Raw genomic sequence first — 14,973 nt, forward strand, 5'->3', positions numbered from 1 at the left:
AGCCTCACTCAGCTGTGTTTGAGGAAGAAGTTACCACTGGAAACAGAGGCTCATTTCACACATTTTTGGTGAGGCCTGACTCTGGCTCTCAAGGAGCAGTGGGAGTGCTGAATTTGGATCTTTTTAACCAAGTGCACTAAGGATAGGTGTAAAAATTCCTGCTGCCAGCTTGGCCATTTATCTTTCTACTTCCCCAAGGTGTGACAGCTGGTTGAAGGCAATGTACAATGCCAGCATGGCTCTTTCACCATCGTGCTTAGAAGAGGAGGTGCATGTGGCCCTCAACAGGAGAGTCCTCAGCCTTCCTGTTGAGGCTGCAGCTGCTGCTCTTCCCTCCCCAGGCAGCTTTGTTGCCCTGTCCTATCATGTACAGTGACACCCCAACCTCCCAGCTGAGTGAGAACCACCCTCCCCAGCTGTTAATTAACCTTTGGGAGCAGGGAGGGGTCAGAATCCAGACTTGTGGGTACTGCCCACCCTTGTTGTGGGGTGTTATAGAATTCCAGAATGGGTTGAGTTAGAAGGGACTTTAAAGGCCATCTCATTCCACCCCCCCAGGTTGATCCAAAGCTCCATCCAGCCTGGCCTTGAACACTTCCAGGGATGGGGCAGCCACAGCTTCTCTGGGCAGCCTATGCCAGGGCTTCCCCACCCTCACAGGGAAGAATTCTTTCACGATATCCCACCTATCCCTGCCCTCTGGCACTGGGAAGCCATTCCCCCATCTCCTGTCACTCCATACCCTTGCCCAAAGTCCTCTCTCTTGGAGCTTCTTCAGTCACTGGAAGGGACTCTCAGGTCGCCCTGGAACCTTCTCTTCTCCAGGCTGACCAATGCCAGCTGTCAGACTTCCCTCACAGCTCAGAAATTCCAGCCCTCCAACCATCTCTGTGCCCACATTTCTGGTTTGCATCCAGACCCCAGGAAGGCTAAGGTCAAACTCAGTTGGCTCTCACTTTTCTCGCATCCCATTTTACAGCCTTTCCTCCCTCGCCTTTCTCCCTGCCGTTCTTTTCCCTGCCCTCCCTCCCCGGAGAGCAGTGCCCGGGCGGTGCGGGGCTGGGGGCGCGGGGCACGGCGGGCGGTGGGAGGCGATGCGATGCGATGCGAGGCGATGCGGCGGTGCCGCCCGGGTTTGCGGGTGGGATTTTCCTGCCGCCTCTGCCCACTAGGCGGCTGCGTGCGGGAGCGCCCGGAGCGGGGAGCGGAGAGCAGGGCAGAGCGAGGGAAAAAAACACGGGGCGGGGGGGAAAGGAAGCTGCTGAAATTTAAGGAGGGGACGGAGCGGCGGCGAGGCAGTGCCAGGGTCGCTCCTCCCGGCCGCAGCAGCCAGAGGGGCTGCCGGTGCCAGGCGGGGCGCCAGGCCGACAGCGGGCACCGCGGAGCGGGGCCGCCCCCCAGCTTCCCGGCGGCGGCAGGAGGAGCCGGCCCGGCCCGGCCCGGCCCGGTGAGTGTGCTCAGCACCGCGGACAGCTCCGCGCTCCGCGTTCGGCTTCGCGCTGCGCGCTCCGAGCTCCGCGCTCTGAGCTGCGCGCTCCGCGCCCGGGGCTCCGCGCTCCGAGCTCCGCGGCTCGGCGTTCCGCAGCCCGCGCTCCATGCTCCGCTCACGGCGCTGAGCTCCGTGCTACGGCTCTGAGCTCCGCGCTCCGCGCTGCTCTGCCCCGCGCTCCGCGCTCGACAGCTCCGGGCGCTCCGCTGCCAGCGCAGCCTGCGCTGCCCGTGCTCCTCGCTCCGTGTGTGTTCTCTCCTCTCCTCTCCTCTCCTCTCCTCTCCTCTCCTCTCCTCTCCTCTCCTCTCCAGCCCTCGGCCGGGCAGCAGTTGGGCGCGGAGGGGAGCGGCGCTGGGCAGAGACCCGCGGTTCGCTCTCTCCAGCCCGGCCGCGGGCGGCTGTGCGAGGGAAGGGGGGCTGTGTTGGTTATTTTTGGGAGGTGGTAAAGGCTGCCCGCACTTTCTGCAAGTTCCTTTTGTGGCTGGAATGAGATTAAAGAAATTTGGCTCTCGGCACCTGCGTCATACGGAGACAGTTCGCGGAGGGAGGAGGCTCCTTGCTGCATCCTTGCAGGCAGCGCTGGGGGGCTCATTCACACCCTCTCCCCGTCAAAGCCGGGCTCCATCTCTCCTTCTCAACCCGCTTCCTTCTCCTGCCCACGACTCCCACTCCCCGCGGGGAGTAGCAGCATCCCCAACTCCGGGGGCTGGGAAGAAGCCCGAGCAGCCTTTCCCTCCCTCCCGCACCGGCTGCCGCCTGCGCGCCGATGCTGCCGGCCAACGCGAAGCCCACCCGGGCTCTGCTGAGCCTTAGCCCCGGCTCTCGGCTTCAATTCACCGAAGTTTGAACACGGCTTTTGCCTCCTCTCTCGTCTGCTCAAGCAGAGACGGTGCCCTTCTGTAGGAGAGCTGACCCCTGGAAGGGGAATGGGGCTGAAAGATGCTCCCCGAGCCTGTGCAGAGCTGCGACTTTTAAAACCAGGGAGCGGAGCGCTCGCCTGGCGAGGTCACTGCCGACGGAGGGGTGGCAGAGCACCCGGAGGAAAGGACGCCGAAGGTGTGTGAGAGGAACGCATCGGTCAGGCGTGCTTCGTTAGCAGTTACTTGTTATGGCTTCTGGCAGAATCCATCTATCCGGAGAGGAGGAGAAGTGCAAGGGATCCTTCTTGGAGAGGCAAGGGGTTCTCTGAGGTGCTGTGGAGCTCGGGGAAAGAAGCATCCCTGTATCCTGCCATCCTGGCTGGAAACGGGGAGCACTTCACTGCTTTAAGCTCTTGCCTGTGGGTCAGCTGGGCAGCTGAGAGCAGACATCTCCTGCGGTGCCACTGGGGTCTCAGGAAGGGTCAGATTTGGGATTGCTTCCTGCCGCTCCGTCCCTGTGGCTGCCCCAGCATCGCAGCCCGTGTGTCTGCAGGCAGGGAAACTGAGGCGTGTGGAACGGGCAGGAGGAGGAGGCTGAGCAGGGAGAAAGGTCAGAGGGGTTTTTCCTGCACCTGTGGAGGAGCATGAACCTGGCTGTTTGTTTGGCTCTCAGGTCTGTGCTCACAGCAATGAGGTACAGATCCCCGGGTTTGCACAGGGAGGCTCGGTGGGACAGAGGGGCCACGGAGCACCAGCAGCCCCACCAGCCTGCTGGGAGAAGCAGATCCTCCCCAGGCACCTGAGCAGCAAGAAGTGGTGACTCCTCACGAGTTGGGGCTTTTACTGGGGCCACAGGGCAGAGCTGGGCCTTGGGATTGCATGGATCCATGTGCAGATCCATACTGCCAGGTCTGGGAAAAAAAGCGCTGGCTGCTGGGGAGGGATTTGACTGTAAATCCTGGCAAACCAAGGATGAAGAGACAGTCTGGGCTGAGGCTGAGGTTTCCTCTGGGCTCAAGTGGCTCTGCAGGCAGGGAAGGCTGGGCTCCCCGTGTTTGTGAGGCTGCTTGTGGGGTACAAGGGTCTCAAGCCTCTCCCCTGGAGAAGTGCCTGCCCTGCCCTGCACCTCAAACCTGCTCACAGGGACTCGCCAGGGGGATTTGAACACCAGCAAGGTGAGGCTGCAGGGACAGTTTGTCACCACAGGCAGCAGCTGTGGGGGAACACGTGGGTCTCTCGCTGTTCTCCTGATGGTGGTGCTCCAAGCTCCCCAATCCCCCTAAAACAGCACAAGAACTGTATTGGGAAGCAGAAACAAATCCTATGGGAGCCCTTCCCTAACAGAACTGCAGTTCTGACTGTTTCACCCACAGCTCTTGGAAGGGCAACACCCAAACCTGCTGGGCTGGGATGGGCTGGGGACTGCAGTTCCTGCCCTGCACAGGGTGTCTGTGAGGTTCCCAGCCCTCTCCTGGCTACCATTCATGCTGTCAGAGCCTGTAGCAAAGGCAATAAAACCCAAGAAAAATGCTAATTAACAAGTACAAGCATGTAGGGTGTAAAGTAGATGTTTAACCACATTATTTAAACAAACATAAAGGACCCATAAATTAGGCAGGGGAAGAAGTCAATTCATCGATGGAACTGCCCAGGCAGAAGAGATAAAGGCAGCATGAGGCGGCTGAGGGACAGGGACATGATGCAGCCTGAGCCTGTAATCCTCTTGCCTTTTAATTGTGCCTGTAATGAGAAACAAAATGTCAATGGTGTTAGATGCTGCTTCCATCTGTAAGGTGGTCCCAGCCAGGGGAGCAGCACCCTTGAGCCAGGGTAAAAATCCTAGTGAGGGTAAAATCTGGGGTTGTTTGGATGCTCCCAGCTGCTGGGCACTGGTCTATAAGCCAGTTTACTGGGAGGTGGCTGCTCAGTTTAATGGCATTAAGTGCTTGAAACTCAGTCTCTGCAGGACCTCTTTGACAGCAAGATTAGTTCCTGGTCTTCCCCAGCACACCCCACTGTGCAAGAAATAAAATAAGGAAATCAGAAGGGATAGGGGTGCCATTTGTCTGTCCCCGGTCTGGAAGGGATTTTTCCCCTCATCACTCTCACAAGACAGGTCCAGTCTCCCTTACTGATGTGCCTGAGATGAATCCCAGGCTCCTAGTACCATTTCAGCTGACCTCTAGTCAAAGATTTTCCCTGTTGGTTGCCTGCAGTCCCACAGCCCCAGGGGGAGGTGTTCCAGCTGGGCTCCTGGGAGCTGGAAGGGCCTCTCCCCTCCATCCTCCCTGCTATCACCTAGCCGAAGGAATGTCAGTGAGCAAGCCCCTTCCCTCCCAGGAATATTCAAAGGAACATTCTTCCTTGCCAAAATCTCAGTGCCAAACATCCCATCCACAGGCTGCTGTAGGGTGCCAAGACCCCCTCTCCTCCTGCACCTTCCTATTTCTCTCAGATTGTTATCTTCATCTCAGAGCTTGATTTAATTTTCCCTTCATAATTAGCCATCACAATTTCTGCCGGCAGCTCCTTGATGAGCTCCAGGTAATTGTTTGGTTCTTTTTTTTTCCCCTTCTATTTTCCTTGATACTTTGCAATGTCAAAGCCTGGTATTTCCATAATTCCCATCCACATGGCGGGAACCTTGGCAAGGTGCAGGCAGTGAAGCTGGCAGCTGCCTTGCCTGTCTTCCAGTTTCCTCCAGCTGCCTTCAGTAAAACACAGCATTTTTAATAAGCCACCGTGGTGAGCTTGTCCTGCTGGCATGTGAGCATCTGAGATGGCAGGGCTTGGGAAAGGATGGGCAGGTGGAGGTGTCACAGCTGTGGGATGTCACCTGTCCCCTCTCCCCGTTCCCATGTGTGTGGGGTTTGATACTCTACAGCTGGCTGCTGCCAGATTTGCTGGTGGGGTGAAAATCCCAGGGGTGCTAAATTCTCCCCTCATGCTCCCCGGGGTGGCTGGGGGTTAGGAAGGGGTCTGCATTCCCCCAAAATGCCCAGAAAAAGGACAACAGAGGTGTTGAGGGCTGCTGAGGTCCCTGTCCTTAGGAGGTCTGGTGAGCAGAGATCTTTGTCTGAACATTTTTCTTCTAAGCTGTTTGGTTTTGTGGGCAGCTTGACCCAGGACATGCTAGAAACCATTCCAGCTACTATCTCCCTGCCTCTCTCTCTCAGCTTTTTTGCTAAATAAGGGCTTTTGGGGAGGGATTTCTGCTCCCCATCTCATTCCTCAAGGTAGACAGAGCTCCAGCAAGTCACCATGGGAGGATGAGATTTGGAGCCTCTTGCCTGTGTGTGGTGGTGTGGATCATTGCCAGAGAAATTATCCAGGAATGTGGAACTGGAACCTGGCTGGATGTGGGATGTTCCTTTGGCCCAGTCAGAGCTCCCTGACCTGTTGGAGGAGATCACAAATCTCCCATGCTTTGGGAAATGAAATGCTTGTAGCTCCTACAGGTGTAGGGAAGTCTTTTGGTAATGGCTGTTTTCCCAGAGAAGGTTTGGCAGAGGTGAGGGATTTGCTCTCTCCTTCTCCTCCGCTCATGAGAGGCTTCACAGGAGGGAGAAATTAATTCAGCTCTCTGTCCTTCATCTCCAGGGCAGCTCCCTCCTCTTTCTCTCACTCGTTTGGGAAGAATATGCCACTTGAGATCATGCAGGGCTGAAGGCTGGGGATGCAGCTGGAGAGGTGTCTGGGGAGAGGAAGTTCTCCACTGGGTGCTGGCTCTCCTTCTGAAGTGCAAATATCCTCCCTGGAGGAAGGCAAAAAGCCTTGCCCTGCCCGCCTGGCACCGCGGGACATGTGGCAATGTCCCAGGGGAAAGCTGTTCTGTTTGCATTAGCTGGAGCACGTGGCTGGCTGGTGTAATTGTTCTTCCTTGGCCCGGCTGCCTGGGATTTGAGCATTGATTGCCGAGTCAATACTGATGCATTTGGGCCGTGCAGGGCTGCTGGTGGCAGGGGGCAGCTGGGGGATGGCTGCACCACCAACAGCCAGCACGGGAAAGGAAAGGCTGGGCTTTGGCTCTCCATCTCGTGGCTAGCAGGGGAGGTGACCGTGAGCCCTGCCTGCACTGAGCCCTGCCTGCACCACGCTGGAGCCAGGGGGAGCAGGATGGATGAGCTGCAGGAGGAGCAAAGCACGCCCTGGGTCACACTGGACCCAACTTTGTGTTCCTCGAGCATCATCTCCAATAAAAAATGTTTCCTGGTGAAGCTCTTGAACCATCTCTGTGATGGTTTCCTTCCTTTTTGGCTGAAATCGTGTTAGTCAGCAAAAATCACCGAAAATGTGGATTCCTAAAGTGCATTGTTTATTTTCCTTTTTTTTTTTTTTTTTTTTTTTTTTTTTTTTTTTTTTTTTGGTGGATGAGTCCTTTAGTCCCCGTGGGGTTTTGTAGCCTCGCTTGGTTGATCACCCCAGTCAGGAATAGATCCTGTTGATGGAGCACATCCATGTCCCTGCTAAATAACATGGGGACAAGCAGGGAGCTTCACTGGAGGCGATTTTGGCTGCTCCCACTGCAGACGGCTCAGCATCCCTGCAGAGAGAGTGTGGCTGGTAATTAAAATGCAGATTGATTGGATTCGATCTTTTGTTGTCCCTCGGGGAAGTGAGGGACACATTTGTCGTGGGGGATCAGCGTCCCGCCTGGTCCTGCCTGGCTCTGCCAGTGCCTGCCCTTGCCACAGCCCCTCACGTAATGCGTGCTGCTCCTACTTGCAGAGAGACTTAAAAGAAAATCCCTCTGCAAAGCATCAGCATTAAAGTTGTCTTTAATTACACAGTTAATTTATTATGTAGCACTAGTAACAATGTAAACCAGGCAAGCGGCTGCGAGATAGCACTCCGAGAATTGCCTCATTTGGTAAATAATTTTAACTTAAGTAATTATTTCCTGCAAGGGGGAGGATGCTGGGAGCACCCTGGGGGCTTTTCCGGCCGCAGGAGGGATGAGCTGCGAGTGTGATTCCTCATCAATGACTCCGTGCTGGCGTTGCCTCCTCCCCACGGCTGCCTGACCCGGACCCATGGCCCCGTGCACCCCAGGACAGCCATGGAATCCCCAGTGAGTGTTTTCAGTGCTGCCCATGGCAGCCACCGGCCCCAGCCTGGCAGCGCTCCTGGGCAGAGGTTGGTCGGTGATCCCTTGGGTTGTTTCGTTTTTTATTCTTTTCCCCTCCAATTCTAACCCATCTGCTTGTCATGTTCTTGAGGCAGCATCCCCTTTTGCTAGCCTTGCTTGATGAAGACTAATTGCAGAGCGGCACTGATTAGCGTGCAGGACTGTTCCCCGCTGGGCGAGTGGCAGTGGGCAGTGGCTGAGCTGGAAGAGGGTGGCTCCAGCACGCCTGGTACCTGATGCTTGTGGCACTGCTGCCTGCACCCTGAAGTCCTCCAGCTGCCGAGTTTTCTGTAGGAAACATGGTTTAGATGTAGCTCCCTCATTTCTGTTTTCTCCCCTAGTCCTCCTCTCCCGCTCATCCTGCTTGCGCTCCTCCCCTGGCTCCATCCCCGTTCCCCCATCCCTCTCCGGCTTCCCCCACACTCTATTCCCCGCTCCGACCTTTTGTTTCCCCCTGGGCTTCATTTTAAAAGCGCTATTGATGCCACTAGGCGCTCATATGAAGAGAGTCTCTCTCCGAGTGCCCTCCGCAGATGGGGAGCTCGGCTCAATCCACGTCCTGTTCTCCACTGGGGAATAACAATGAACTCGGGCGCCACGGAGAGACAGAGAAAGAGCCACTCTGTGCTCCGGGAGACAGCCCTGTCCCCGGGGCCAAAATAACTCCACTTGTTTTATTTATCAACTCCCAGGGGACAGGGTGTGAGTGGCATACAGATGTTGTCACAGCTGGCTCTGCCTCGGACCGGTCCAACAGCGCAGTCTCGTGTGGAGCAGGGGGATGCTCTGCAGTGTCTGTGTCTCAGCACCCCCTTCAGAGCTGCAAAAACTCCTGGAGGCTGTTTTAAAACAAAAACAAGATCTGGGCTATGGGCATCTCTGTGGCCGAGCCCCAGGGAGCCTCCAGCTGCTCAGTATCTGACCTGCAGTGAATTTCTACCCTCACCTGGTCTGGTACCCCAGCGAAGCTCACACAGAGCCTGGGGCAGCTCAGCTTCTGCCCAGCAGCTCCAGAGCTTGCAACAGGGAAGGAAAGTCCTTCTTCATCGTGTGTGTACACACAAAATGAAATGACAGGTGATAGCAGCTGAGGTGATTTTCTCCTGCTCCCTCCCCACACTAATACAGGCTCCCTGCCTCCCTCCCTCCCTCCTTCTCCTCACTCTCTGCTCTCCCACAAGTGAATTGGATTAGTCACCTTCTTAATTAACTGTGCTGGTGTGAGCTCTATTAGGTATTAAATGTTTGTCACAATCCAATTTAAAAAATCCATCCCAGCAGGGCAGGGTTTGGGAGGCACTGGGTGGTTGCAGCTCTCACACTGGGGGGTTGGAGGCGTGAGGTTCAGTGGGACTGGGGGGGGCTGGGGAGATGTAACTGCACCCCCAGCCTCAATTCCTGGATACCCCAGAGGCTTGTTTTGCCTTTGGGAAAGGTCATTCTAGCCCTCTCAGCAATGGTTAGACACAAGGCTGACACCCCCTGAGCCAGCGCTGGCTGCACATCAGGATGGAGCTGGGTGTAAATCCATGATGGAGCTGGGTGTAAATCCATGATGGAGCTGTGGTCCCTGGGCTCTGACTGGCAGCAGGGCTCCTGGCAGCATCAGTGAGGCTGAGCTGGGCAAACCCAGCCTTTTGGGGGGAATAAGGGCTGCGTTGATGATGGGCAGGCCGGATGCTGTCGGGAGGGAGATGGCCTCAGCATCCTCAGCAGTGAAGGCAGTGCTCCTTTTGAATGAACACCCACACTGGCAATGAATGAGGTTTGGCTTCTGCTTTAAAAGCAGCCCAGCTCCTGGGGATGGGCACTGAGCATCCTCCTGCAGCCCCCACCACAGCTCAGGCCCCTCTCCAGAGTGTGTGCCCCACAGAAAATGTGCCAGGCTCCCCAGCCCATCGGGGGCTGCATCACTCCTTGGCTGTTTTCTTTTCCTCTGTCTTCTAGACAGTTTCTAAACCATAACAAACTTTCACCTCTCATCTTAGTCCCTTTAATAGCCTCTGCAGAAGGACTTTATTAAAGCCTGGTGGAAACTCTGAATTCATTAGGACTCCTTAAGCTCCATCTCACAGCACTTTGCTGGCTCCCTCGGGTCAGGGCTCTGGTAGTTTATATGGGCCTTACGGAGCTCTTGGGCTTGTTTCTTCCTAGCCCAGATTATTATTTATCATTTTTATGTCTTTGTTAATTATGTATCACTAATTATTTATTATTACAATCGAATTTGTTTTCTCCCTGCACTAAATGGTGAGGCTTACTGGGTTGGGATGCTTTCCAGCTGCACCCTGTATGTGTTTTGCCATAGAGGAGATGAACCACTGACTGGACGAGTGGGCAAAGCATCATTTTGCACAGTAAATTCTGTGTTGTTCAGCATTTTTGGTCTAAAAAAAGCTTCTTGAGTGAACACTGTAGGCAGCCAGGGGGTCTCAGTGTGGGTCATGCATCAAATTCATGAAGTCCTGAAGCATTCCAGGAGGGGAGACCACTATGGGGAGCATCCCATTTGCAGCAGTGACAAAAAGTCTAATCCCTTTAAATTTCTCTTTATCGATTGTGGATTTACAGCTAAATCACTCTCTGCAGCAACACATGAGCTTCCCCCTCACCAGTGCATTAGTGGCCAGTGGGACTCTTGCCATCACATGGCAGCATCTCACCTGCTGTCCCCGCCAGGGGCTCTGGCAGGGCCCAAGCATCCTCGATTTGCAGCCTGAAATGGGAATGTTTGGACAGGCCCAGGGAGGATGCAATGCATTCCCTGCATGGACATGGTGCAGGTGATGATGCACCCTTGGGAAGCAGCTGGAAGATTTGTCACCCATGGGTGCAGCATGGAAGAGCTCAGGGGGATTTACAGGTTCCTCATATCAGACATCTTTTCCAGGTGTCACATCTCACATCCAGTTCCTGCAGCAGTGGCTCCCTCCTGCCTCAGCTCTGAGGGGTTCCCCAAAACACATCCTCCTCACTGAGATGGAGGGCTGGGATAGGGGATAGGAGGGCTTTGGAGGTTATTGATTCCCAGAGCAAGGAATATGCTACTCTGGAGGATTTTTTCTTTCCAGCCATCAATGGAAATGTGTTTATCAGGAAACCGTGCTTGACCTGAACAAGTGTTTTACTGATGTAAACAAAGCCAGGGAGAGGGATGGGGGTGAACAGATAAGGAGGGTTGGGAGAGGAGAGACAGTCATGGAAAGGACCTGGAGCAGATGAAAAGAGCTCAGATAAGGAGGCATCCTGCCTTTCCCTGCTCAAGAGAGCAGCAATAGGGCTATTGCACCCACCCTGAGCTGTGCACAGCCTCCTGTTCATGGTGGCTGCCAGGCAGTGTGGGTGGGGGGACATCCCTGCCTGCCCCAGTGGCATGTCTCCATCCAGGCAACTCCTCCGAGAGCAGAAAGTTGGTTTCCTTAAATTAGCAAGAAAGCAGGCAGGGGAAAGAGTGAGGAGGGCAGGTTTCCATAGAAATGGGAGCTGGCAGGAGAGGTGACAAAGGCAGAACAGCCAGTGTGAGCCCTGGCAAGGGTGATGCTCTGCCCTGCCCCTCACTCCCAAGGGAGGGCTTTTCCCTGCAGTTTTAGTGTATTAATTCGAGCAAAAATTAATCTTGTTGTGATGGAGGTTTGCTTATCCCTGATGCTTTGGTAACGGATTTTTTCCCCCTTCCTCCATAGTATCATTTATGCTGAAAGATCCTCAGCAATGACAAGAAGCAAACGCCCAGCCTCAGAACGTTGGGTTGGGAATGGAAGTAGGCAGCGGGCTTGGAAAAAAGAGCAGTTTCAAATGTCAGGGGAGTTTGTGTGACGAGGATGTGGTTAGCAGAGGGCAGCCAGGCTGGCAGGTTAATGTGCCTACCATTTGCAGAATGAACCAGGGGACATTTAATGACTCTAAAATAGCAAGGGCTGGGGTTTACATCTGCTCTTAAAAATGCCTGTTAAATCCCAGGCAATCTCTCACTCATCCATAGCCCAGCCTCAGTCCATGTTTCAGCTCCCAGGTAGGAGTAGAGCTGCCTTTCAGTCCAGCCCTTGCATATCCCATTCATTTCCCAGCGTAACTGGAGGAGAAATCCTCATGTGGGATCCCATGAGGGCAGAGCAAGATCCAGCTGGGAAAAGCAGATTTCTAACAACAGCAGGACAAGCATCCCCATGACCATCGCTTGAGAACTGGGGAAGGTGTGTGCCTCCATTCAGCTGGGAGAGAATCACTTCTCTGCCCAGGGCTGGGTAAAGCAGAGCAGAGATGGAGCTGGTTGTGCCACAGAGAAGAATAAAGCATTGTCTGGGGTTTACACACAGCTGGAGGAGGGATGTGTGTGCTGTCGCTGCATCCCGCACATCTGGCTGGGTGGGGGTGGATTTTAGGAGCTCAGTCAGCAGCCCATGCATGAGGATCCTTGCATTTCCCAGCCCTGGCCCTGCCTCAGTGATATGCTCTTATCCCACATCCAGCAGGAGTGGAGGCAGGGTGATGATGCCACCACCATGTGCAGTCAGGAGTCACACTGCAGAGTGGTGCAGGACATGCCCTTCTCCCCCAGAGCTGGTCCTTACCCCACAGGGCTGATTTGAAGCCATCCAGCCCCAAAGGGACCCCCAGGTATCACCATCCTGGGGAAGGATCCCACCCACACCACCAGTGGGAGAGAAGAGACTCCCCAAACCACACCCAGATGGTGCTGGCACACACATCTCTCCTCTGCTGGGGCATACACAGCCCATGTCAGCCTGGCCCTGATGGCTTCTTAATAATGCCACTGCCTGGCATGCAGCCACCAGGCACAGCAGGTTGGCACTGGTGGCTTTTATTTCCAAGCCTCCAGGAGTTTGTGTCCCACAGCACCTGGTGCAGGCAGACCTCTCATCAAATTTGGGCATGTGATCCACCACACCCAGCCAATGAGACCTGGATCCTTCTGCTGGGAAAGGCAGGAGGAACCCCAAAGTGGCTCCTGGAGGCAGGTGGAGCTGGGGCAGGCAGCACATCCCTCTGCTAGTGCCTGCTCTGCTCCTACTTCTGCCTGGGGTGATGAGTGTGGGGCCTGCAGAGCTGGCATGGAGGAGCTGCTGAGTTTCAGCCCAGCATGGGCTCCCTTCCTCCTAAAATAAGTGTATTTGGAGAATGCCACACCACAGAAAACAGCAGGCTTCATCATTTACCTGCTCAATGCCAACACTGGGACATTATTAAACAGGACATCAACAGACTAAATCTCTGGGATACAAATTGACCCCAAGCTGTGGATGCTTTCTTCAAACTTATTTTCCCTTTCAAGTACTTTTTGCTCATGAATGTGTGCACCTCTCTGCTCAAACTGGGGAAAAATCTCAGCTTTGTTTCTGGGGAAAGGCAGTGGCTGCAGCCACATCATTTGGTCTGTGTACCCAGGCCCAGCAACATCCTGCCCACAGCCATAAATCATCCTCCGGAGGAAATCTGCCTTCCCAACCCCAGGCAATTAGTATTTGCCTCTCACCCTGATGCGCTGGGGTCCTTTATTCCCTCTAAGCTTTTATCCTCTCTTGTTATCCCCTTTGGTGTCTAATCCTCTCTCAAATCCCACTAAGGGGCTGATGTGGCTGTGCCCAGACCCTGACAGCCATCCAGGGATAAGTCCAGCATCCAAGGGTGGGATGCTTTGGGATGCTAGAGACCATAATCCATAACTGAAGAGGGAGCATCAGTCATCCTCATTAAGCTAATAATTAAATTTGGGTGAAAAATCAGGGTTTTGGGGTATTTCCTCCTGAATCCTGCAGACAGCTACAGAAATACACTCCCTGCCACTTGACCCTGATAAAAGCACTCACTCCAGATGAGATCCCAGGCACCAATGCAGTAAATTGCTAGCTCAGGCTCCATGCTGAGGGCTCAGTGGGTGACACCCCAATAACATGACAAGAGAAAGGGAGCTTCTTGCCTTGCTGCATCTCCTCCAGGGCTTTGCAGAGGGCAAAGCTCTCACCTCGTTGCTATCTCTTGGGTCTGTGGCTGCCCCAGCTGTGGGGCAGTGACACTGCAAACTCGTGACACTTGTGGGTACCAGCCTTCCCTGACCATCAACCACTGAAAGCTGCATCCCTTCTTTTTTTTTCCTCATTGTCACTTGGAAATAAATTATTTAACGCAAGAAAGGGGGGGGGGGGTAAACAACCCAGAATCTTTCATTTATGATGTATTTATTGTGTATTTGATATGAAAAGTGTCCCATGGTGTTCCAAGCCCACGGCTTAAAGTGCCACCCCATCACAGGCAGCAGCGTTCATCGCCTCTCGTCACTTGGCAATTACCCGGTAATTACTGCATTCTCATTCCCCGGCCTTCCTCCCTGCACCCTGCAGCCTCATCCCTGTTGGGGGCATCTCGAGATTATCCCTAACGACGGTGGTGCAGCTGAATGCCAAAATCCCCATTTCCCTGTAATTTGCACCGCGGCAGAGCAGCAGGAGCTAAAGCCACTCTGACTTTGTGACTGACTCGTTACTCGACAATTATTCTCTGGACTCACCAGGACGATGGGGGAGAGAGGAGATGTTCCCCGGGATGGCCAGGGGAAGCACAGAGCTGTGCTGCACCCAAAGAAGCTCGGTGGGGTTTTCCCATCCCGGGCAGAGAGTGCCGACAGCGGCGCTCCAGAGCTGATCACAAGGACCAGCGCATCACTTTGCAGAGCGGGAATTACTTGGATGGCTTGGAATTCCCAGGTAGTGCATGGTGCTGCTAAACCCGCCGGGGAGAAGTAGGATTAATGCCGAGCAAGGGGTTGGCAGGGATGCAGAAATCAATGGGGTTTGGGAAGGCAGTGCCTTGGGCAGGAGGATGTTTCCTGAGCCTTTTAGTGGCAGAAAGGAAAAGACAGCTCTCAGCATAGAAAATGAATTGAAAAGTCCATTGAAAGTGCCTGTCATAGCATGAGATGCTGTTCCTGCTGGGCAAGAGATCCCTCCATAGGGGGAACCATCAGGGCACAATGTGGAAGGAGGGGAGGAGAAAGAAGGAAGGGGGAAAGGCCCACAATTACTATTCCCAGGAGGAATTAGCAGAGGTGTAAACTCAACACAGTGGCTGAACCCCCCAAAAGGTGCCTGCAGAAGGTTCTGGATGCTCCCCTTTCCCAAAACCCTTCCAGGGCTGCAAATGACTCCATCCCACCAGGGATGCAGGTGATGTCCAGGAAAGGGCCCTCCACCTTTTTATGCCTATAATGGTCCAGAGGGAAGAGGATTTTTACCCTAAAAATAAGAGGATTTTTGAAGCTGGAGGTGTGCTGTACCCAGCAGGAGGACTCAGCTGGGAGAACGGGGCTGGGATTAGGGTGGTAGGGATAAAATGAACCCCTGAAATTTCCCTTATTTGACCCTGACAGTGGGACAGGCTGGAGTTTGCTCAGCACAGATGCAGGTTTTTGGCTGAGTTGGCAGCACGTGGCTGGCAGAGAGCCAGTCCCCAAAGCAGCAGCTTGGGGTTTTAGCCTTTCC

General features: G+C 54.4%; 1 protein-coding gene across 1 annotated transcript in view; it reads left to right on the forward strand.

Moving 5' to 3' along the window:
• The first annotated feature begins 1,254 nt into the window (after positions 1–1,254).
• The window catches only part of TNR (tenascin R), a 72,738-nt gene continuing 59,019 nt past the window's right edge, over positions 1,255–14,973 (forward strand). The window contains exon 1 of the mRNA XM_085068645.1: positions 1,255–1,447. The gene's annotated coding sequence lies outside the window, so the exon portion shown is untranslated. The remainder of the gene's footprint in view (positions 1,448–14,973) is intronic.

Source organism: Lichenostomus cassidix, chromosome 8 (genome assembly GCF_008360975.1).
Source record: "Lichenostomus cassidix isolate B80296 chromosome 8, HeHo_3.0, whole genome shotgun sequence".
Taxonomy (NCBI): domain Eukaryota; kingdom Metazoa; phylum Chordata; class Aves; order Passeriformes; family Meliphagidae; genus Lichenostomus; species Lichenostomus cassidix.